At 36.9% G+C, this 25,319-nt stretch overlaps 2 protein-coding genes across 4 annotated transcripts in view; one reads left to right on the forward strand and one right to left on the reverse strand.

Moving 5' to 3' along the window:
* Nucleotides 1-25,319, reverse strand: part of LOC145683762 (uncharacterized) — a 37,769-nt gene that overhangs the window by 11,127 nt on the left and 1,323 nt on the right. Inside the window, exon 1 of one of the 2 annotated variants that reach the window (XM_081755322.1) lies at nt 11,184-11,328. The exons of the other annotated variant lie outside the window; for it this stretch is intronic. The gene's annotated coding sequence lies outside the window, so the exon portion shown is untranslated. Of the gene's footprint in view, nt 1-11,183; nt 11,329-25,319 lie in introns of those variants that run through there. 2 annotated transcript variants of the gene reach the window in all.
* LOC145683761 (podocan-like) overlaps nt 1-25,319 on the forward strand; it is a 75,284-nt gene that overhangs the window by 6,573 nt on the left and 43,392 nt on the right. The gene's annotated exons all lie outside the window — the stretch shown is intronic.

Here is a 25,319-nt window from a genome sequence, read left to right on the forward strand (position 1 = left end):
GAAGTATATAATAGAAACTCAAATTCAGTGTAAGAACAAGAACCATGTACTAGGTCAATCTACAAGAATGACTTTTTTCACAAATATGTGATGGTTATTGTAGTTATTATTGTAATATGCGCGTGCCAAAGTAACAAAAATCATTATTTTAATAAATTCGATTCGTTAACTTAATTTTGAATAGTTTTTTTCCTCAGGGCACGTTAGTTCAGTGGTGCAGCGCTTACCTCTGGTGAATAGGGTACCTGCTTCGATCCCAGCGAACTAAGTTTGTGGTGGACAACATCCTGTCCGTGGATTTTCTCGGGTTTACTCTCGTTTCCTCTTACTTTACCATTCCCCCAATTCTTCTATCATTAATTATTTGCTTTAATAATGGTCTCCCTTAGCCTAACGGACATAATCGCTGGACGTTGAACTGAAGGAAAAATTTCATTTCAGTATTTCTTCCAATGTAAACAGTATGCACGAAAGAGCATGTATGATTTCCAAGGATGTTATAAAATAAAGGATCTGCCCGTACGTATCTTCATCATATGAACTCAATGAAGCCAAAAAAACAACCGAGCATCGTCTGAACCGGCACGTCTGATTGGCTACTCTCGTTTCCGCTATGAATGTTGGCTCGAAACATTGCGATCTTAGTGGCGCGGAGTGGGCAGAGTAGGTGTGGCGAAGCTATAACGTATGGCTTCACGATTTTGTTGTATGGGCAGATCCTCTATTTTATAACATCCTTGATTATTTCTTATCGAGACCTCTGATAGTAAATATAAGTTTGGCCCTAGAATATCACAAAAAGTACAAAATAGCTATTTGTAGAAATACAAAAATGGACACAAAAAGATATAACCAAACTGACGCTCTGTAAACAGATAATCTTTATTGAGAAAATCGCAAAGGGCTTAATTATCAGCTTTACGAAATAAGATCTTGAAAACATTGCTGTACTCCCGCATCAAGAAGTGCACGCGATAAGCACTTTCGGACTATGACGTTTATTGACCTTGAAATCAATTACTTATTGTGCCAACTAAGCAACTTATCATCGCGTATTTTAATTCGTGAACAGCTGTCTTTTGTGCAGTTTGTTTCGGTCTATTGAGCAGTGTGTGATGAATAAAATTGAATTTGGTTGTGTCACCGGGAACTCCGTGACACAATTAAAGAAAAGGAAAGACTCCTGTGCAACAAAAGGAGCGTGTTGAATAATATGTATGAAAAAAAATCGATGAAATATGCATTCTGATATTTCAAAATTTTTATACAGGGTGCCTCCTGGCATAGGGTAACTGTTATTATCAGAGTTACAACAAAATGTAAGAGGAAAAACAGTCTCCAAATATGATATATTCAATCTAAAGTGAAGGATTTTTTTATATATATATCGGACGAGCCATTTGGGCTGTACACGCTTTATGCGCGTAGTGTTAAATGAAAATGCAACATTTCTGGGGGAGGGGAGGACGGGATAGGAGATTGAGAAACTTTGTAAGAGTATGATGAATGGGTGCATGCTTGAAATGGGGGCTGGCTCGACCCGTTAGCATAACAGACAGTAACATCATTCACTTATATTGTGGATCCAAATAAATGACAACGTTTCATTTTAATTTAACATTGGGTACACTGCAAACGGCTCATCCGATTTAAAATATTCCTTCACTTTAGATTGGGAACGTCATATTTGGAGACGGTATTCTCTCCTGCATTTTCTTGCAGTGCTGATAATAACAGAGTTACCCTATGTTAGGGACTTTTGAGGCACTCTGAAACTAAACTAAAGATTAGACACTAACATCGGTCACTTTCAATCATTTTTATATAGAGTGAGTTCGCCACTAGTCGACCGCCATCCAATAGTCGACCATTTTTGCTTACTATTGTGTATATAATATATATATATCTGATTTTCTTGTGGAGCGAAAAGTTATTCACGATAAATCATGCATTACCTACTACCAATGACATTCATTGTTTCAGTCCCCTTTGGCAGAGTGGTCGTCTTTGACCAATAAATTTTCATGTATCTGTAGAATTACGACTCAAATGCGCAGTTTACCACAGCGTGTAATGAGAATCTTGTGATCCTGTTGTTTTTCGTTTTTCTGAAGATATACGTAGTACATGAGGTAAGAAGTGTTTTTGTTACATAACTAAATTAGTCTAGAAGCTGTATCATCATAATTTGTCAATAACTGGAAAGTATTAAATGAAAAAATAAGCGTTAAAATGTGGTCGGAATTTGGCACTTTTTATTTCCCATACAAACCAATTGTCGACCAAGAGTGGTCGATTATTGGATTATTTGAGGCTACCAAATTGCTTCAAATTATTCCCTGTTTGTTATTAAGGTCTGTTTTCAACATACATGTATAAAATTTCCGACTTCGCGACATATTGTAAAAATCGACCGCCAGTTCCCCATGTTGGTCGACTATTGGAATATTTCTTTCTACCTGTTTTCTTTCTTTTTTTTTTTCGTTTTGCTGACTGGAATTTGTTCAATAACACTGGTTGAAAGTTTCATTTTCTGGTAATTTTCTATTTCAATGTAAAACCAATTTTTTTTCTTTCTTTTTTTAACATGAGAACAAGAAGCTCTCCTCGCAGGTCCTCGCTTAAGACCTACTTCACCAGTATGAACAATCTTTTCATTCTAGAAAATTCACTTAGAATTTTTAACGCGGATAAATCTTCTTTTAGTTGTGCCCATCATCCGGGAAAATTTTGGAATCATAAGCTTAGAAGAATATTTATGAGGTTCAAGATAAGAAAAAGGAAACCCTTACTTTTCTAGGAACATTTAGTGCTTCGGGAGAAACAGTTTCTCCAATGATTGTTTGTCCATACAAATCGCAAGTACCAGAGATAGTGTGTCCAATATTCCTTCGTCGATTGTGATAGGACAATCCGAATCTGGCTGGATGATTAGTGAGACATTCTTTGAGTGAGTTGCCAATGGTTTCAACAAATGGCTATTAAATCACGATGTACCTGAGCCTGTAACACTTTTCGTCAGATCACTTAACTTATGAAGTAAGCAAATTTTCTGACTACAACGAGATCATATTGTAAGCCCTGTACTCTCATGCAACTCATATCTTGCAACCATGCGATGTATCCATTTTTAAGGCGTTAAAAACAAATTGGAAATTCGTTGTCTGCAGCTACTAAAGGAATATAATTTATCTTTTACTACAAGAGTTCAATTTGCACCACTTTTTGCAGAGGTCCTAGGAACAGTAGTTACACAGTCAAAAATAAAGAATGGATTTCGCAAATGTGGAATGTATCATTTCAATCCAGACGCCGTTGACTACACAAAATGCATCAAGAGTGTATGCAAAAACAGAGAGTATTTCCACTCAGCCAAACGTTAGTGAAGATCATCTTCTAACTGCAAGAAAAGTTATTACTGTGTACAAGGATGAACTTCAAAAGGCTGCGATTGATTTCAACACAAGCCTTGAAGTTTTAAAACTTCCAAGAAAAGAGCCGATGGATGAAACACTACAAACTGATGGTAAAAGTGCCAGCTTACCAGTAGATGACGAAGTTGTAGTTGGTGAAATCCCTGTATTTGATGATAACAATGAATACTTGTCTCAATCTAATCTTACTGTTAGTCACGATTCACTAAATGATCTTCTCCAGTCATTGGCTGCTGAAAGCAATACAGGACTAACAACTGAAAACAGTGAATATAGCACCTATTCTACCAACGAAACCTGAGGAATCCGACGCCATTGCAGCACAGGATAAAGAGGAAATCAGTATTGTGACAAACCAAGAATCAGTTATGTCTGGTCCAACAACAGAATCAGAGAGGCTTTTAATTATTCTGAGAAAGGAATTCCAGAACTTGTGCCATCAAATGAGAAGAAGTGTAACACATCAACACCACTGAATGAAACTGAACCTATGAAGGATATTTGACAAAACACTTATTCTCCCAAAGAACCTCCTACTGAAGCTCTGGTTTCTATACCAGAAGCGCAGCAATGAACAAGGGACATTGAAAGCGATGCTGTTGCTGGACCAAGTGAATTAAGTTAGAAAAATATCGCAACAACACCTAAAACTATCAGACCAATATATACAACGCCGACATTTAAAAAGCATTTGTTCTGGCCCAAGAGTCCAGTCAAAAATTCTAAGAAAGTGGAAAAGATATCGTTTGCAATTAGCTCAGAATATCGCCGAGTACCGACTGCAAAACAGAAAGTATAGAGGAAACTAGAGGAGGAAAAGAAACGCAAAAGAGATGAAAGAACAGCAAAAAAGAGCAACAAACTGGAAAATCCAAAGAAAAGATCGAAGAAGATGGCCGCTGCTGTTGTAGAGGAACATCACAATGAAGAAGATGTAATTGACTATGGCGATGGAGGCATATGCGAAGGGTGTGGAATGATACCGGTAATTAACGATTTTGCTTTGGAAAGTGAGGCTAAACCAGTGGGTTGCAATCAATGTGATAAATGGTTCCATCTTTGATGTACCTATTTATCTGGCTATGCATGGGAAGATCTAACATATAAGTAGCTTGCAGATATATATGGTGTGCGGATTGTAGTGTATAAATGATTTGAACAAACATTTAGAAACTTACTGTTATTACATGGAAACATAACTCAATGTGCTCAAGTAACTCAGAAGAGAATCCTAACACGGGAAAGAAACCTTGTCATATATGAGAAAACAATTTTATGTGACCAAGTAACTCAAAAGAGAAACTTAACACGGAAGAGAAATCTATTTCACACGGGGGAAACGTGAACACTTAAGATTTGCTAAATTATTAGTGGCTAGTACTTTGTTTAGAATTTGTAAAGCCGTAATATAAGTGATAAAATAACGTGTGCATATAATGCAGCAGAGAAATCTTGTTTCACGTGGAAGAACCATTTAATATTCAAATCCATTATTCCAAATAAAGTAGCTATGTATCAAACCCTAATAGCCTGATTCTTTTATTTAAAATCACTAAGGAGAAAACCTTTTAAAAAATTAAATAAAATCTATATAATCGGTTTGCCAAGTTCAAATTTCACGAGCAATACAATTTTCAAATATCCTCTAAGGCAATCAATTATTTCTACGCGATATAAATGATGGAAATTGCGCGCGGTCGACTAACAGCATGAACGCGGTCGACTACTGAGCGACAATGGTCGACAAGTGGGAATTTTGATGAGTTTTCATAAAACGTATTTTTATATCACTGCAAAATTTTAAAAGTGAGCAGTTAACACACGGCATGATACAAAAGAACCCAAATAAAGCAAATAGTTCACTTTTGTCAAATATTATGAAATCATCACATTTTATAAGTATTTAGAAATAAGATTTTTTTTTCAGCGGTCGACTATTGGCGAACTCGACCTATCTTCCCCCTTCCTCAAGTTACGGGGCTGAATTTGGATTTAAATGGCATCAGATATATCACTGTTCGTCTCAGCGAACCCAAAAACTATGGATTCAACAACAATATCGGTCATTTTCGATCATTTTTAAATATATCCCCCTCCCCCTTCCCTAAGTTGTACCCTGAAAGTGAAATGATTAAAACCGTCCCAGACCCGCACCTCATCTTTGGTGAAAATTTGATCAAGATCGGTCGGCCGTCTATACGAACGGCGTTTGCTCCCCTGCGTATTCTCCCATCTTCGTACATTGAGACGAATCTGCATCTCTTTAGCATACAGGCGACATATGTACACGGAGAAAAATGCATAATCCAGTCGGCATGTAAATGCTGTTTTTACCAGGTTACGTGCGTCAACACATTAAGTAATGTTGTTTCATCAGTAGTACGATCTACACCATCGTCCAGCGAAAATTTTGTATTGTGGGACCACCATTTCAAATCTAGAATTAACACCATACCCATTCCGACGGTGGTAACTTACGTATATAATGTTGTTACTACCTTCCTACGAGTGTCCCCTCTTGGTTCTTTCTAAATCTGTGACTCCCTACCTTACGAGAGAAATAGTTTTTAACACGAAATCAATCATGTGAATAAAATTATCCAATCACAGCGAGTCTAGTTCGACACCGAACTCCACACTTGGCGTGGTGTTCCCACCTGCTGTACTTTTATACATGAAATTACAGTGCTTAAGGAGCGCACACGCATAAATACGATGTATCCACACGGAAATCCTAGTCCTTTTTTTTCTCAGTGTACCCAAAGCCAAAGCAAGTATTTTCTGTTTTCGTTTCTCCTTTCTTCCTGCTCATTGGCAACATCTTCACTCACTTCCGTAACACATTATGACAATTGTTGTACAGGTGATTGGTCCATTTCCGGATGTTCTACTTTCTTCGCATGGGTGTATTGCACCTAGTGATGAGTAGTGAAAATATTCCCGGTGGGAAGAAAAATAAAAAATGGGAATATGCCCGGTTTTTTTTTTCCTTGGCATATAAATTCCTGGGAAGGAATTTGTTTCCATTTCTTTATTTTGCAAATTAGAAGAACTATACGACTAATTATTTTATTTATATTTATTATCATTATTTATTACATTTACTTCTAGGTTTTAAATGATTTGGAGGTTTTAAAAAAAGTAAAATTCGTTAACTGTACTTTGTACGACTAATAATATGATCTTTTAAGTTCCATTTCTATTTGTACTAAAATGTAGCGAAGTACTAATTTACAAATAGTGAAAAGCAACCAGTTTGCAAAGTATAAATTGTGTAGAAATAGAGAGAAAATACTATCAATACACTCCTAACCACCGTTAGTAACAGACGTCGGTCTGTCTGCTGTCTCTGACTAGAATTTATGAAGGGGCCGCGGTGGCTCAATGATAGAGCGTTTTCCTCTGGTGCTTGGGGTTCAGGGTTCGATCCCTGCCCACGCCAAGTGAACTTTGTGGTGGACAAACACCGTGTGCGTGGGTTTCCTCGGTGTTCTCCCGTTTCCTCCCACTTTCTTCATTCCACCATTTCATCCATTACTCATCATCACCGTCTCCTTTAGCCTAACCGTCATAATTGTGGGACGTAAAACTCAAAGATTTCATTTCATTTTCATTCGAATCTATGAACAGGTACTCAACCTTTCTTATATGTGAATTAACGCATGAAATTTCGAGAAATGAGTAAGAAGAAAGATCGTGTGTGGCAATGTTACGTGCAAAATTCTAAAGATAAGTCAGTATCTTGCAATTATTGTGGACAAATATGTATGCGCAAATGTTGACAAAATGATGAGACATGTGTTTTCTGGCAGTTATCCAACCTAATTTGTTTATAACATTTAAAAATTTAATATATTTATAATATTAAGTTTAGAATAGTTGTAGTAGGGTGAAGTTTACAATAGCTAGTAACATATATCTTTTAACTGTTTAGCGCTTTAAAAATATCCGATTTCCTACACCAAATGCTCTTTTCTTTTACATCAAAAGATCCAATATATTTCAGGCAAAAATTTTTTTGTAGGCCCTATATCTCGAGAACTACATATAGTTTAGCCAAACCAAAACTATCATTTAATTCATTATCATGTTCTTATTTCGTAAAAAAAAAAAACTTGATTTAGAGGCCGTTCAAAAATTTTGTGGCCCCTGATCCTCAAAATTCAATATACTTCATTGAATTAAACATTTTCTTCTACGTTCCATATTTTGAGAACTATATATAGTGTGGCCAAACCAAAACTAACAATTTACTCAGCATGATGTGCGTCTTCCGTAAAAAACAAAAAAAAAAATATGAAAACTTGATTTAGAAGCCATTCAAAAGTTGTCTGGGCCCTGATCAAAAAAATCAATATATTTCATTGAATTAAATATTTTCTTGTACGTCTTATATGTGAAGAACTACATATAGTGTAGCCAACCCGAACTATCAGTCAACTCGGTATGGTGTGCGTATTCCGTAAAAAAATACGGAAACTCGATTTAAAAGCCGTTCCAAACTTTTGTGGCCCCTAATCCGAAAACTAATTCTTGGCCAAGTTCGCAATCTTTTGATGCATTTTTGATCATTCGTAAAATTCTTGTTTCAACATAGGCCTACTTAATCCTATAAAACAAATTGTAAGGAAATATACATTTATGCGTACTCTCTAAGTATAATGAAATATTAATAAAATAAGATAGTACCGTTCAGAATATACATTTTAAGGACTCCTCTGGAGAAAACACTAATAAATAGTGTAAAGTCGTTGGCGGGCTGCTGTCGATACTGGTCCGAGGCCCGCTCTTTGGCCGCTTTTGGCTGTTGAAGGCCTGCTCTCGGCCCACCAGCGGATTGTCAATGGGGAACGCTGGTGGCGTGCCGACTACAAATATTTTTTTCATAGGCAATTAGTGGAACAGTAAATCTGATAAATTAAACCATGACTATTCTTTTGTTTATAGTCGCCGATTTTTAGCCATGCTCGCCAATTAAAAATAAAATTGACGTTTAAAATCTTTTTTTCAAATAGTTGATGGGAAAACGACAGCCTGAAAAGTCCGTATTCCGACGGACTGCTGCGGCATTTTTTCTCTCCGAAGAAAGCGTTGTGACGAGCAAATTTTGAATGCATAGAACAGTGTTGTCCTTAGTGGTACTGATAGTGAAAAATGTGCTTTCAGGGGGGAAATGTACTGACTGTTATAAGTTTTTCACATTAGGTCCAAAGACGTGTTAATTGAATTATTCTAAACGGGCATTATTAGCTGCTTACTTGTTATTTTTAGGACGCTTTCAAGCATTTGTAAGTCATTCCCAGATACTTTCCTTCTATATGGCACTTAAATCGTACTGAGGATTGTAGAAATGTACTGCGTATGTAACGAGTGCAACGTTACTGGTTGGAATCCGCCATGATTTTCATTGCATTGCTACGCATCTTTTCTGCTGTTTGTCGACTGCTCGGAAAAGCTACTTTCTAGCGGCGGCTCCGGTGCATTGTATGCGCTTTCCGGCTGTTTGCCGACTGCTCGAAAAATCTCTTTTCGATTCGGCTTCCTGATTCTCTCACAGGAGGCATCCAACCTCTTGCCGCCGTCGAAAAGTGGCCCTTTACGACTGGAAATCAACCCTTCAGGAAGGCAAAATTTTCACTACCTTTTACAGTAGCTTTGCCTAAGTCTGCCTCGGTGCTATAATTTCTCAGCAAGGGCAAAATTACTAGTTCTGAAAGCATATAATACTTGCATGTCCCATTCAATTGATTCTTTTTTGGCTTAGAGTGCTGCAAAAAAGAAAAAAAGGAAGAAATTTTATACTGGGACACACAAAAAATGCAAGTATTATACTTCAAGAAATTGCAAGGATGCTCCTTGTCGAGAGCATGGGGGAAGACTTAGGCAAGACTAATGTAAAAGGTGATGAAAATTTTGCCTTCCGGAAGGTTGATTTCCAGTCGGAAAAGGGCCAATTTTCGACGGCGGCAAGAGGTCGGGTGCCGCCTGTGGGAGAATCGGGAGACCAACATCGAAAAGAGGTCCTTTCGAGCAGTCGGCAAACAGCCAGAAAGGCGCATAAAATGCGCCGCCGCTGAAAAGTAATCTGTCCGAGCAGTCGGCAAACAGCCAGAAAGGCACAGCAAATGCGCCGGCGCCGCCGTCTAAAAAAAACCTGTATAATGGGTCGGAAAGAGGCCTTTCCGACTGTTTTGCCGACTCTGATGGTCCGCAACAGTCGGAAAAGGGTCAGTAAAGGGCATTTTCTCTTTTACGATTTTCGACCGCTTGCCGCTTTGGCAAAAGGTTCGCAACTTTGAACACGTAGATCGTCGTGCCACCGTCGATGGCGGCAATCTCTCTTGCCGGCCCCGAATTCCTGATGGAGATCATTTTTATGCCATTTTTATTCCCCTATCTGACCCTTTCAATGCTCTTGTTGACCGATGTAAAAAATACGTGTCACTTCTCTTTCGATGTTCTCTATGGGTGTGCAATCTTATCAAAATCAGCATGTTATACCGAGGTACCCTTCCTTGTAAGTTATATCCAACAACAGTAAATTTTAGTTTAATTATCTTTGTTTTTGTAGAAATTCTTACAGCTACAGGGTTAAACATATGATTTCTCAGAACAAGGTATAAGTGTTTATTCTTTAATCTCAAATGCTCAGATATCAAGAATGAGAAGTGGGATCATATGAGTGTAGTGGTCAGGGTTATTTGTATTTGAAACGGGTACATATCATTATCAATGATTGTTGATCCATTGCTGGATTAAAGTCTTTCCAATACTTTTTGAAAAGCATCTATCTTCGATAATAATTGTCTCCAAGGCACGCAATTTTGTCACACGACTTTGTATTAGGGTGCTGTATAGGTATCTACTTTTCATTTGTGGTATCCAGTAAAAAAAATCACTTTTATCTTCCTTATATTTTGTGTCCTAAGAGAGTTATATCTTCTCTCTCTCTCTCTGTATATCTATCTATCTATCTATCTATCTATCTATCTATCTATCTATCTATCTATCTATCTATCTATATCTATATCTATCTATCTATCTATATATATATATATATATATATATATATATATATATATATATATATATATATATATATATATATACGGTTGTTAAAAAATTAGAATAACACCACTGGTATTAGTGATCTAGACATTTCTGACAATTCAGAAAATGGCCGGGACTTCACAGCACTGGCATCTTGTCATAATAAATAAGAATAAATAATGAATTAATTGTTAAACTTTTAACATGTAATTCGAAAAAGCTACATGTAGGTCCGATTTACCCTACGAAAACAACAAACACTTGTTACTTGATGTTCAGCGCCTCTAGTGGCGTTAATCAGCAACATGTGACAACAAAAGCTACATAGCAAATCTCTCTTATATTGTGTGAGATGGAAACAGTATGGTTCATTAACATTAGAGGCAGCACTTGACAGCACACGAATTAGAAATTATGAGGTCCGATCGGACCCGCATGCCAGCTAGCGTGTTAAAAATTGATTTAGTTCTAATAATAGGTACCATCATCTCCCTTAACACTCCATTTAAATCGGAAGTAGCAGAACATGAACTCCTTCAGGTGATACTGTTATTTGTCACAACAAAAGTAATAACATTTTCTAACTCACATTGCACCCATATTCCTTGCCTAATCAATATAACAGGAATCAGAAATTTTACCAGAAACCTTCTACTTGTGAATGCCAAAGTACAAGGAAAAATATCGTAAGAAACTTACCTTTATAAAGAAATAGATTGTTTTCTGCGTCGTTTGTCTGTTCCTTTTGCGTCCCAGACAAAGTAGACTCAAGTGATATTTTATGCTTTCATGTTAGAAAAATTGAGGACTATTGAATTTTGATAACACATATCTGTTATCTGACCATAACTTACAGCACTAGATAAGCGAATAAAAGCAAATCGTTGTACACTTTGCATACTGAGAAATACATGAGTCACTTTATTTCCAAGTAATTAAAGACTGATAATACAGGATAAGCGAAATATGGCTAATGAGCATAACCCAAAGAAAGTCTTATATTAAACAGTAACATTTAAAAAAAAAAATATGTCAGCTATAGAACAATGTATACAAACCTTCTTTTGGTTTTAATACGTGGTTTTAATACGTGTTCAACACGTGCATTTGCAAGCGGCGGCAAAATCTGTCGTAATTATATTATTTAAAATAAATGTTTCTTGTTGGATACAGACGTAACAATGATGGTGGTTACATTTGCTAAGCTGACCTATTTCAATACTACATTCATAAATCATGTTTAGGTCGCATTAGTTTAACGTCACATGGGCAGATCTAAAGCAAACGGTCAAATAAATTCTAGCACGAATTGCTTGATTGTTGTAGTAGTATTGGCCCCACCCTATCGCACTCTTGATTATCCAATGTAGGGGCTCCATGGACTATAGCGTTTGTGCGAATGAGTCAGAGGTAGTTTGGCCCGGGATTGCGTCACATATTGAAATTTTGCTTAAGCTTACTCAGGGGCCAGGGACCAGGAAATGCATAGGATCACTCAGGATACATAAGATTACCTTGGTTATCCAATTAGGGACCCATGCCCCATAGCGTTAGTGTGAATGAGTCAGGGATGCTTTGGCCCGGGATTGCGTCAACTATTGAAATTTTGCTTATGCATACTCAGGGGCCAGGGAATGAATAGGATCACTCAGGATACATATGAGCACCTTGCTTCACATGAGGAAGGAAGGGTATAGGACTTCGTTTTCTTTGATGAGTATAAAAATATTAATTTCGGATTTTTTTAACCTTAACCTATTATCTTTCACGAGACCTTTTCGTTATGTAATTGAGTACAATGGTTCACTTTTTAAATTTGGGAGTTATTTCGTTCGCTTTGATGAGTATTAACGATTAGTTTTGGGGCCTAATTACGTTATATGATTATTTGGAGGCGTACTTAAGATCATTCCCTTAAATTTGATATATACTTCGCGATCCATTTCGTTCCTTAACCCTTAAGGGATCCGACGGTACAATTTGTTACGGGTTATAACTCTTCTATTTGAGCTATTTCATCCGTTTTTTTTTCGGTTTTTCAAGTCCACAGGCATTGTAGAAGACCTTATGTATGGTTTCACACCTTTCTGCGTCCAGACATAGGAGGTGATGACGTCATAGTTTTAAAATATATATTTTCTTATTAAGCCTATGTTCATTATTTTTGGTGGGCTTATTTTTGCACGTAGAAGATTGAAATTTTGCACAAATATTCAGTCCGCCGAGTAGTACTTACCAGATTTTTTTTTCAGATTTCTGCGTTAAAACAGGGGGGATCCAGAGTGGCAAAGAGTTTAAAAAAGGGATATTTTTTATCAAAAAATCTCTTTCTTCGGGATTTTCCCGCCTTAGATACATGATGGAGACACGTGAGTCATACCGTCTAAAAGGCAGTTCTATTCTGAAGAGAATGATGGGCAAAACATTACTCTAGGGTAATTAGGGATGTCTCAGGAAATTTTTATAAAAATATAGTTCTGTATAGGGGAATATTTGACATTTTCGCTACTTTTTTTTGCGTGCTTATTTTTGCACGTAGAAGATTGAAATTTTGCACAAACATTCAGCTCACCTACTAGTATTTACCAGATTTTTTTCAGATTTCTGTGTTAGAAGAGGGGGGTTCAGAGGGGCAAAAGTTGAGAAAAGGAATATTTAGACCAAGAAACCCCTTTCTTTGGTATTTTCCCGCCTTAGATACATGATGGAGACACGTGAGTCATACCATCTAAAAGGCAGTTCTATTTTGAAGAGAATGATGGGCGAAACATGACCCTAGGGTAATTAGGGATGTCTCAGGAAATTTTTTACCTGAGATCATGGTGTTTTGCGGTAATTTGGGGCATTGTGGGGTTTCTTGATAAAATTTCTCCCGCCCTTAGTATTCGAGATAGAAACTTGAAATTTGGCCCACACATTCAGTCTATTAAGTACTATTTATTAGATTTTTTGAGATCTCTACGTTCACACAGGGCCGCTCCAGAGGAGGCCAAAGTGTGAAAAAATCCCCTCCAAAATTTTCCCTTTGACATCAATTTTCCCTCTTCGGGTATATGATATGGGCATGCAAGTGGTACCATGTGAAAGCCAGCTTCATTCTGAAGAGAATGAGGTATGAACCATGATCCTAAGGTAAACAGTGACGATCCAGTAGCTGCTTGACTGAAAGTCTAAAAAATACCCCCAAAACCACGGATCCCTTAAGAGTTAAAATATACCTCAGGGGTGAACATGGATATCTTAAAAGTGTATTGTTCACCATTGCCAATTTTAAGTTAATGTACGATCTCATGATTTATATCGTTCTCCTTGAATAATGATTGGTTACTATGTTATTGACATTGCAATCGTAGCGAGTTCGATTCTTGGTGCTAGTTTCAGGAAATTTTGAGTTGAACGTCCCCTCGAGACTAAGGGAGACAATGATAATGAGAATCGAAACCTGGTGGCGCATACGCTAACTGCTTAGCCACGGAAGAGCTCCAAACTTTCCGACTTTCATATTAATACTAATACTAATTCATACTATTACTGGGGTCTACTTATTCATAATGCAATAGATCATCAAGAAAGAAATCAAAGACCTTGTTTTAGTAATTTTATACTCATAAAAAGAAACGAAACAAACCATCATAACCTCCAAGCTAAAAATCCCAGTTCAGTGACGTCATATGAACACATTAGTTCGGAGTGGGGGCGCGGTGGGTCAGTGGTTGAGCGTTCATCTCCGGTGCTTGGGGTCCCTGGTTCGATCCCAGCCCGCACTGTGTGGACTTTGTGGTGGACAAACACTGTGCTCGTGGGTTTTCTCGGGGTTCTTCCGTTTCCTCCCACTTTCTTCATTTCACCATTTCATTCATTTCTCATCTTCACCGTCTCCTTTAGCCTAACCGGCATAAGCGTGGGACATAAAACTAAAGATTTAATTTCATTTTTTTCATTCGCACCAGTGTTAGTCCAAATATATAACGATATAGGGTAATAATATCTCATCAAAGGACGTAAAAATCCAAATTTTATGCCATAAAAGGGAACGAAAATGAAAAGCATACACAATCCCTGTATTAATTCATAACATAAATAAATCATCAACAAAGAGATCAAAGACCATATTTTTAATAATTTTATACCCATAAAAAGAACCATCATAACCTCTGATCCAAAAGTCCCAATTCAATGATGTCATACAAATGCCTTAGCCGGGCCAAGGTACCTCTGACTCTTTCGCAACAGCCTGCATGGCCCCTTAGTAAGCATAAGCATTATTTCAATAGGTGACGCAATCCCTGGCCAAACTACCTCTGACTCATTCGCACCAACGCTGCATGGGACCCCTACAGGGGCTCATGGGGTACCTACATTGGATAATCAAAAGTTAGACAGGGTCAGGCCCTTACTACTGTTGTCAAATACAAGAAATCACTTCTCGAACAGTAGCCAATACCTGTTCCATTTAGTTAGTTATCAGAAGGTGGAAACAAACTTTTTTAATAGATATAGAAGGAAAATCAAGAAATAAAGATAAAAAGGGGTAGTTGGACTGAAATGACAAACTGATATATTGACATTGAAGCTTGATATTGAATTCTATAAAAAGCATTGTGTTTGCTTTATCTTTCGCTAACATAATAGATAATTATTTTTAAAAAGAAAAAGACAGACACAATGAGTTTGTATTTAACGTGGATTCCTGTCACCACGGCATGGCGCGTCCTCGGGTTGCGGATCGAGGAGAAGGCCTCTAGATATAGAGGTTTGCTACGAATATACTGAATACGCAGTCGCGGACAGTCGACTAGGAGTGGTCCTCCAGCTTAGGGGTTTGGGTAAGGCTAACACCCTCAACCTGTAAAAAAAGGTACTTGTTCAGAAACATTCACAAAAGCCTCGGACAAGGACTGATAACTTGGCACGACATCAGTAAAAGAAAATGGACATGAGATTTGGAACATGGAATATTAGAAGTCTTTATAGGGCAGGCGCGTTAAAATCTGTAACGAGTGAGTTAGAGAAATACAGGATGGACTTAGTAGGAGTTCAGGAAGTTAGGTGGGAAGGAAATGGATCTGAGAATTCCGGAAATTTTACGTTCTTTTACGGGGAAGGAAATAAAAATCACCAATTAGAAACGGGGTTTTTCGTTTACAAACGAATAATATCAGCAATTAAACGGGTTGAATTTGTTACTGACAGACTTTCTTTTATTACTTTTAAGGGACGGTGGTGTGATATTGTTGTTTTAAATATACATGCCCCAATAGAAGATAAGGATGACGATATAAAAGACAGATTTTACGAAGAAGTGTAACGGATATTTGACCACCCGGATACCATATGAAAATTCTATTAGGAGATTTCAATGCATAGGTAGGACGAGAGGATATTTTCAAACCGATTATAGGGAACGAAAGTCTGCATAAGGAAAGTAATGCAGACAACGGTTTAGACTCGTGAACTTTGCAACATCCAAAAACTTAATCGTGAAGAGTACAAAATTCCCACATCGCGACGTTCATAAATACGCTTGGACCTTACCAGGCGGAAAAATACATAATCAAATTGATCACGTTCTAGCAGGTAGAAGAAGACAATCTAGCATAATTGATGTCCGGTCGTTTAGAGGGGCTAATTGTGACACTGACCACTATCTGGTAGCAGCGATAATACGAGAGAGGTTATCGTTGAATAAAGGTAATATTCGTTGTCCGAAAACGGAGAGATTCAATTTAAAGAAATTAGAAGAGAGCCAGGTAACAGAGAAATATCAGATTGAAGTTTCGAATAGATTCTCGGCTTTAGAAGATTCGGAATGCACTAGTGTTGAAGATACTTGGATTGAAATTAGAGATAGCATTAAAACTTCAGCAAAACAAAAATTTGGGACACGCGGAAATACGTAGGAACAAACCATGGTTCGACCAGGAACGCATTAAACTAACAGAGAATATAAAACAGGCAAAATTACGTTGGCTAAAAATTCCGAATGAAATAACTACACAAAATTTCGCAGATATCAGGCGGGAAACTTCCTAAACTTTTAGAACAAAGAAACGCGATTTTTTGAAAGCTAAAATTAAGGAACATGAAGATAATAGTAACACAAAAACATTTGGGACATCTTTAAGGGGATCAACGAATTTAAGAAAGACTATTAACCTCGTGGTTATATATTAAAGAAAGCTGACGGAAGAGTCATTTCGGAAACAGATAGCATCTTAAATAGGTTGAAATATTTCTTTGACGATTTTCTGAAAACGCTGCCAAAAACTAATGTGCGTGGAGAAAAGGAGATACACACCGCAGAACCATATATTCCAGAACCTAACCGAATAGAAGTAGAAATCGCTATAAAGAAATTAAAGAAACACAAATCTCTGGGTGTAGACGAAATTCCGGCTGAGTTAATTTTAGCTGGGAGGAAAATTGTGGAACAAGATACACAAACTCATTCTCCTTGTCTGGAATAAGGAAGAATTGCTACAAGAGTGGAAAGAATCAATTATTGTTCCATTCTCAAGAAAGGCGACAAAATTGACTAATAGTTATCGAGGCATTTCTCTTCTGTCAACATCCTATAAAATCCTTTCAAACATTCTATTAGCAAAATTGACGCCATACGCAGATGAAATTATTGGAGATTATCAGTGTGGATTTAGACAAAATCAGTCAACTATCGACCAAATATTTACCATTCGACAAATACTCGAAAAGAAGCGGGTACAATACGCCGGTACATCAATTAGTCTTACGACTCGGTTAGGAGAGTAATATTGAACAACATCCTTACAGAATTTGGAATACCGGAAAAGCTAATTAAATTAATTAAGGTATATTTAAATGAATCCCAAAGTAAAGTCGGGATACGAAAAGTTTTGTCCACGAGAATGGCCTGAAACAAGGAGATGCGTTGTCGCCATTATTATTCAACTTTGTCCTGGAATACGCTATAAGGAAAATCAAAGATTGCAACTAGGGTCTAGAATTGAACGGTGTTCATCAGATTATGGCATATGCTGATGATGTAAATTTAATAGGGGATGATTGGAGAACAATAGAAAGAAATGCAGAGGTTTATTAAACGCTTGCAGTGAATTGATTAGATTTAAATGCAGAGAAAACTAAATACATGGAAGTGCGTCGGGACCGTACGCGACAAATCATGGATGCGTTAAAAGTTTAAATAATACTTTTTATAAAGTGGATAGTTTCAAATATTTAGGATCAAAATCATATTCACGAAGAAATTAAATGTCGACTAAGAGTAGGGAATTCGTGTTATTATTCCGTTCAAAATCTCTTGTCGTCGCGAATTCTGTTGAGGAATTTCAAGCTTAAAATTTATAAAACGATAATCATGCCTGTTGTTCTGTATGGTTCCGAAACATGGTCGCTTACTCTGAAGGAAGAACATAGATTGAAAATATTTGAGAACAAGATCCTGAGGCCAATATTCGGACCCAAGGGGAACTGGAATGGGAAATAGCGGAAACTTCATAACGGTTTACCAAACATTGTTAATATCATCTAGTCTAGAAGGCTTAGGTGGGTAGGTCATGTAGCTAGAATGGAAGAAGGTAGAAACGCTTTCAAACTCTTGACTGGAAGACCAATCGGAAAACGACCATTAGAAAGACCTAGGCGCAGATGGGAGGACAATATTAAGATGGATCTCGCAGAGATATGAGTACAAAGTAGAAACTGGATCCAATTGACTAAGGATAGAAATCAGTGGAGAGCTTTTGTGAACGCGGCATTGAACATCCGGGTTTCATAGGCCATAGAGTTAGTTAGTTTACGAGTTTGTATTTGTAGTGTTCTGGCCTTTCTGAGTGCAAGTGCACTTTCCCTCATCTTCGTTGTTCATGATAGGATAGCATAGCTTTAAAGATTTTTTCTGGAGAAAGAGAGCACCAAAAGACGCCATTGCACTCTGCGATAGATTGCCGAGGGCCGGCCCTGGATACGGTTTAAACTTACCAAATCGAAAATACACCTGAAAATGTGACAAATAAATTGATATCCATTTCCTATCTGCATTTTGGGGTTAATTGAAATCAATAATTAATAAAACAACAAGTGAGTTTCTTTACACAGTCCGAAACTACTGTAGACCTCCAAAGTATGCCAATTCAATATTCAATCTTTAAGTAGTATATCTATAAATACTGGTTGCAGTAAATTAATAAAATCAAATGTAGAACCTGTTCCTTGGACGCTGAATTCACATGAGCTATGAGTTACTGTTTTTGCTTTATGATGATAAAGGTTGAAACCGGAAACTGTTTATTTGAACCCCTTCCGGTTTGAATATATCGAAGGGGAGAGAGAGAACCTAACTTTGAGATGCTGAATCGATTACAAGAAAAGATGTATCTGGATATATGTATCTTAGCGCTTTTGCTCTGCGAAAATCAGTATTGAAATCGGAAGAAGTAGGGTGGTTGTACCAGTCTTCGACCACCTCCTAGTTGCCGACCACTTTTCATTTTAAAACCATGTGTTAGGCTTCTTTTTCGATAAAAAAAACATGATTTTCCGTTATAGTTGAATTGCAGCTTATTCTGAACCAATCACAAAGATACTGTCAAAATATATTGCACATGCACTCGGTAATAGCCAATCAAATGAATGCCTACGAAAGACGCACTGCGTTTCCGATAGCATTAACTGTTGCAAATGAGAACGATAGCGCCCTGTTTGTCGTGTTTTTCCGTAGTTATATCACACCAGGTAAGAAATGCACATACTATTCTGTTGCACGGAACTGTAGAGCACATTTTAGTAATAAAAGTTTACTAATAACTGTAAGGTTTGAAGAATAAATCGATATAATGTAGTGGTCGGACAATGACTTAGGAAATATTCTTTGTTAACTAGTATTCGACCACAGGGTGGTCGAGAACTGAAAAATTGTAGAAACGTCAGTAACGACTAACTTTCGTTTCATCTGCATGAAATGAATTCCTAGTTACCAATTCTGAAGTTATAATGGTGTACAAAACATTTACTGGTATTCGACTACTACTTTTCGCAATACATTTTTACTGTTCGATTATTAATCTTTTCTTTCAGTCTCCGACTATGCTTTGCATTTGTACTTTCTCGCAGAATTCTTTGATTCAAGCATTAATTGAGTGATCAATTTACATTTGTATAATCATCTGCTGAACCTTGCTGTTAGTAACTGAATATTCACCGAATGGCCATGGCTCAGTGGTAGTGGTCTCGGGCGCTAGGCTTCGGATCATGAGGAGGCAATTCACTGGTGATTCGAATCCTTCTGAAGAGCACAGGCGTTTCTAACTCTCCTCGATATTTCTGTGTTCGTGTCCCTGTCGTGATTGGATTGCCGCGAGGAGTCATCAGGCTGAATATCTCGGTTGAGATGATTTTTTGTTTAAAAATGGTAGAGCGTTGGATTAGCATTTGGGAGGTGCTCGGTTCGATCCCAGCGTCAGGCCATCCTGACTGAGTTCTTTCGATTTTTTCCTCAGTCACACCAGGAAAATGCTGGGATGATACCTACAAAATAGATCCTGGCCGTCTAACTTCCAACATTCTCTCCCCCACTCTATCCCAACCGGAACCTTAGATACCTATAGGCCATAAAATAAATTCAAATTCAAGTAACTGAATATTCATACAGTTTCCGAAGATTATCATGGAAAATTAATGGCTCTGTTAAGGTATGACATTTCATTTGAATAATAAATTTATTATATTTGGTCTAATTCGTTTAATACTGAACTACACTATTCTCGCTTCGCCGTGGAACTGTATTCAACATTGTTAGCGGAATAGCTACTATCAGCTTACGCCCGTAATACACCTGTTTTCCTTATATGTCCTTAAGAATTTTCCTGTTTCTTTCAGAGATAATGAGTCTGAAAAGGCCTAAGCTTAAACTGCCAACTTATTCAAACGAGGATCTACAAAACCTCTGGAGGCTTGTCGCAAAAAAGAGTATTTCATACGAAAGGCATCAGTAATCTATTTAATTCCTTCGATAACGCTGATGGATAAACTTCATGGTCACAGTCCCGAAGAGTGAAGAATGGGCCCAGAACCATCCTAACACAGAAAGTAGAAGAGGGATGAGCAAAATGGTTCATTAATATGAGCAAAAGGGCTTCCTACAAAAGAAACACGATCATCTGAAAAGTGTTAAAAGGTTGTTGATTGAAACAAACGTCGTTCAAAGCCAATGACCTGGTGAAACCTGGTACTACACTTACATGAGAAGACATCCACAAATCGTGTCTCGAAACTTTGAACAAGGCGCGATATGTTATAACCGAGGAAAACATTCGCATGTGATTTCAGGACCTTAAGAAATACTTGAAAGGAATGAGGCAATCTAATATTCAGAATGATTCTGAGTTAATATTTAATGCTGATGAATCCAGCTTTCAACTATGTACCAAATCAGGAAAAGTGTTGGGGCTCAAAGGGTACGAGATGAAGGTCAACGATAAAGAAACATTAACAGCACTTTTTCCGCAGCAGGAGAAATTGTGTCCCTGATGGTCACATCTCCGTATGTAAGACATATTCCAAAGGACAAGCATCAGTGCAGTTTCTTCAGAGATTTTTATAGTTAAGTCAGATAGCGGCTGGATGCGAAGTGAAACATTCTACAAATGGATAGCAAACGGCTTCCTAAAATAGGTGGATGATCCCTCTATTAAGAAACTAGTCCTTCTGGTAATCGACGGCAACAAGACTCATTTGACAATGGAAGTCAGCAAATTTTGTTCCAGCCATGGTATAGTACTCTACTGCCTGCACCAAACAGCATACATATTCTTCAACCCTGTGACGTATCAGTGTCCAAATCGTTAAAAAAAAAACTGAATGAAGGAAGACAGTTCGAGAGTTCTACATGGAAACTGAGCAAAATGTTACACGCGTTACTTCTGCATCACTAATTAAAAGAGTGATATACAAGGAAGCAACCCTATTAGTAATTATAAATGCATTTAGAAGATAGGGTTTATACCCCTTCAACCGAGAGAAGACGAAAGCCTGTTTAGTGCTGTATTCCACTGAACCTTAAATGATTTTTTTGGTTCTTTTCTTGACAAACTATCAAAAAATTACTTATTCTCAGCAACTGTTGTGCAAAACTGCGAAGTGATACCTAAAAAACTAATGATGTAACATCTACAAAAGTTATTAGTTTGGTAAAGTTATGCTTTAGCCTTCATACTGTAATTAAAAGCACATTAACCGAGTATGGTCGATGACTAAACAGGATGCGGTCGAACATTAACGAAAAGTGGTCGAACACTTAAAGATATCAGTCATTGGTGTTTCTAAGACTATAAGACGTGGAATTGTTTTGCTTTATGGGAAGAACTGTCCGCCTAGCATTGTTTAAATAAATCTTCCTTTGACTCTAAAAACATTATTTGGGTGAATAAATACACGCTAATTTTACTTTATAATACTAATCCATTAAATAATGCAATAAAACAATTAATTTAAACAACGAAATGTGCAAATTGTACATATAACAGAAAAGACAATCCCTTCCTAAACATCCAAGCGTATGTCGTTACACTTAGTGAGCAACTTACAGGATGGCATATAGATTTACTGTGATGATTAGTAATTTAACCCCTCATACTAAACATATGGAGCGGTATTCAGAGAGAATTCGTTAATCGAGGGTTAGACACAGATTAGTTAGTAAGGATACTAAATCTTTACTATGGAAGGTGCACTTTTTGGTATTCAGAGTCTACTTTGAGTAGAACTAAAATGATGATTTGGGTATGATTAACTTATAGAACCCCAATGCATCGGTGAGAAAAATAAATGTTTCAACTACGGGAAAGAGATGTGCGCATGCGTAGTCTGTAAAAATGGAAATACATGACATACGAAATCCGAAATGTGTCGCACAAGCTAAACCGTGGCTAAGTGGTACACTATGCTCTAGATTAATTAGTCACATGTAATGAACTCCATCCGTGTAATCAGAGACTCTGAATACACTTTTGATAACCATTTGTAAGTCAATCTCGTAGTATTGCCTTAATCAGACGTCAAAACAGCTCTGCATAAGGCCCATGATGACTAGTAAATTTAGTATGAGGGATTAATTCCGGTCTTTCCAAATACAGTTTCTCTCAGGATCGTGGCAGTTAGCACACCGTCGTGGCAGTCAGCACCTTGATATTTGAAATCACCACCAGTCGTGGCAATCAGCACCAATAATTGGCTGTGGTAGTCAGCACCGATGACAATCAGAACAAAACCGTATATACATCTCATGATCTTGTTCTGAAAATCTTTCAGTTTACGTTCTTCCCTCAGAGTATGCGACCATGTTCCTTAAGCACACAGTTCAACAGGCATAATTATCGTTTAATATATATATATATATATATATATATATATATATATATATATATATATATATCAGAATGCGTGAATTGTGTGCGTGAGCTGTAACTCCGGTTTTTCGATTGACTGGCCTTGTCTGTTCGAACTTTCAGTGAAAGTTCACTAAATCAAGGAAAAGAAATACCACTTCACTATAGGTACGTGAATTAATGACGTAAAATTGAACTACTTGAACTAGAGAACTGGAAATAAAAGAGCTTTGTAACAAACACTAACAGCTTACGCATACAATAGTATTATTTGTAATCTGTTATATTTTTGTAACTGAAGAAAGTTTCTTATCATTAGAATTTAGTTTTTATTTTACGCAGAGATAAAATTGAGAGGTAACGCGAGGGAACGCCGTCCCCCATGTCCGAAAAATATGGAGGGCGTCTCCTCAGTAGTGATGGGTAGTGGGAATATTCCCGGTGGGAAGGAAAATAAAAAAATGGGAATATTCCCGGTTTTTTCCCCTGGCATAAAAATTCCCGGGAAGGAATTTATTCCCATTTTTTTATTTTATCTTCCAAATTATAAAAACCGTATGACTAATTATTTTATTTTCATTTATTATGATTTATTTCTGGGTTTTAAATAATTTGGACTTTTAAATGAATTAAAATTTGTCGTCTGTACTTTGTATAACTAATAATATGTTTTTTTTTACCGTTTCCATTTGCACTAAAAAAGTAGTAAAGTACTAATTTACAAACCATGAAAAGGAACCAGTTTCTAAAGTAATGGCAAATTATGTAGAAATAGTGATGAAGTACTATTAATACGCCCCGAATCACCATTAGTAAGAGACGTCGGTCTGTTTTCTGTCTCTGACTTTAATTTCTAAAGAGGTGCTCAGACTTCTCTTACATGTGAATTAACGCATGAAATTTCGGGAAATAGGTAGGAAGAAAGATCGTGTGTGGCAATGTTACGTGCAAAATTATAAAGATAAGTCAGTCTCTTGCAAATATTATGAACATAAATATGTATGCGCAAATGTTGATAAAATGTTGCGACATATGTCTTCTGACAGTTACCAACCTAATTTGTTTATAACAAATAAACATTTAATACGTTTATAATATCGGTAGTAGAGTCAAGTTTAGAAAATCCACTTTCATATCAATTTAAACTGTTTAGTGGTGTAAAAGTATGTGGACCTACTATACAATTTTTTTACACATATTTACTTACATAGAACATATCGTAAGTAAATATACATTTACGCGTACTCTCTAAATATAATAAAATATTAATAAAATAACATAATACCGTATAGAATGTACATTTTAGAGAAATTTCTGGAACAACAGTAATGATATACTGTGATAAAAAAACAAATTTAACTTTGAAACTATAATATAGTAATGGAATGTAATTTTATTTGTGATTGTACATAAATTTCCGGAAAATTCCTATTTTTGGGAATCTTTCCGGGAATATTTCCAAAAAATATCTTCCCGGGAATTTACCCATCACTACTCCCCAGTTCCTAAAAATTAAAATGGTCAAAAATAGCCAGGGGGACGGCGTTACGTCATGCCGCTATCTACCATCCCCCTACGTTTTCAGATCCATTTTTACCCCTGATTTTACATTACACAAACACTGCATATTTAACCCTCAACCAGTGTGGTACGGGTCGGATCGCTGTAACGAATAATTCTTTGAGTGTATATTTTTTATTGTTTACGCTAGACGATTGAATCAAGCAGTAGCTGAAGTCCTTGCATTGCTCCCTGAGAAACAGTTGTCGCTGAATGCGTGGATCATCCAGTTCGGTAGTTATATCCCGCTCGGGTCTTCAAGACCCATACCCGGAACAGACGGTAAGTGTTACAAATTTTGTTCCGACGTATTCTACCCTTTTGATACATTTTCGAACTCTATCTTATTAATAACCATTCTATTTTGACTAAGGTGTGTGCCCAGTGTTGTAAATGACTCTGTACATTACATTTTATGACTATGACATGCAGTTCACGTCAAACTTTAGTGCTAAGTGAAGAGGACATACGAAGGACAGTTTCGGTGAAACTTATTCGGATATCACTGAGTTTCAAAGTGATATTACTGAGAGTGAAGATAATCAGGAGGAGAGTAAACACGATATCGACAGTGAACAATCGAATTAAGTAAGAAGTGCAAACGACCACCTTGTGGAAACTGCACAGTTAGAGTTCGTGTAAATTATCATGTACAATGAGGTATGCCGTTCGAACAAGAACAAAACAGTGGATTAGTTTTTTCAAAGTGTTTCTATTGAACTCATGTTTAGAACATAATTAAAGAAAAACTACTTTCATTATAAATAATAATTTTTGAATAGCAAAACAAATACCATGCTAAAATTTGCTATTGTGAAAGTCTAAACCCAGCTTTAGTATATTTTCCTAAAATTAGTATTGTAATTTGCTGTTACACAGAAATGGCGCTGTAATT

This window comes from Thermobia domestica, chromosome 4 (assembly GCF_964235325.1).
Source record: "Thermobia domestica chromosome 4, izTheDome1.hap1.1, whole genome shotgun sequence".
Lineage (NCBI taxonomy): Eukaryota > Metazoa > Arthropoda > Insecta > Zygentoma > Lepismatidae > Thermobia > Thermobia domestica.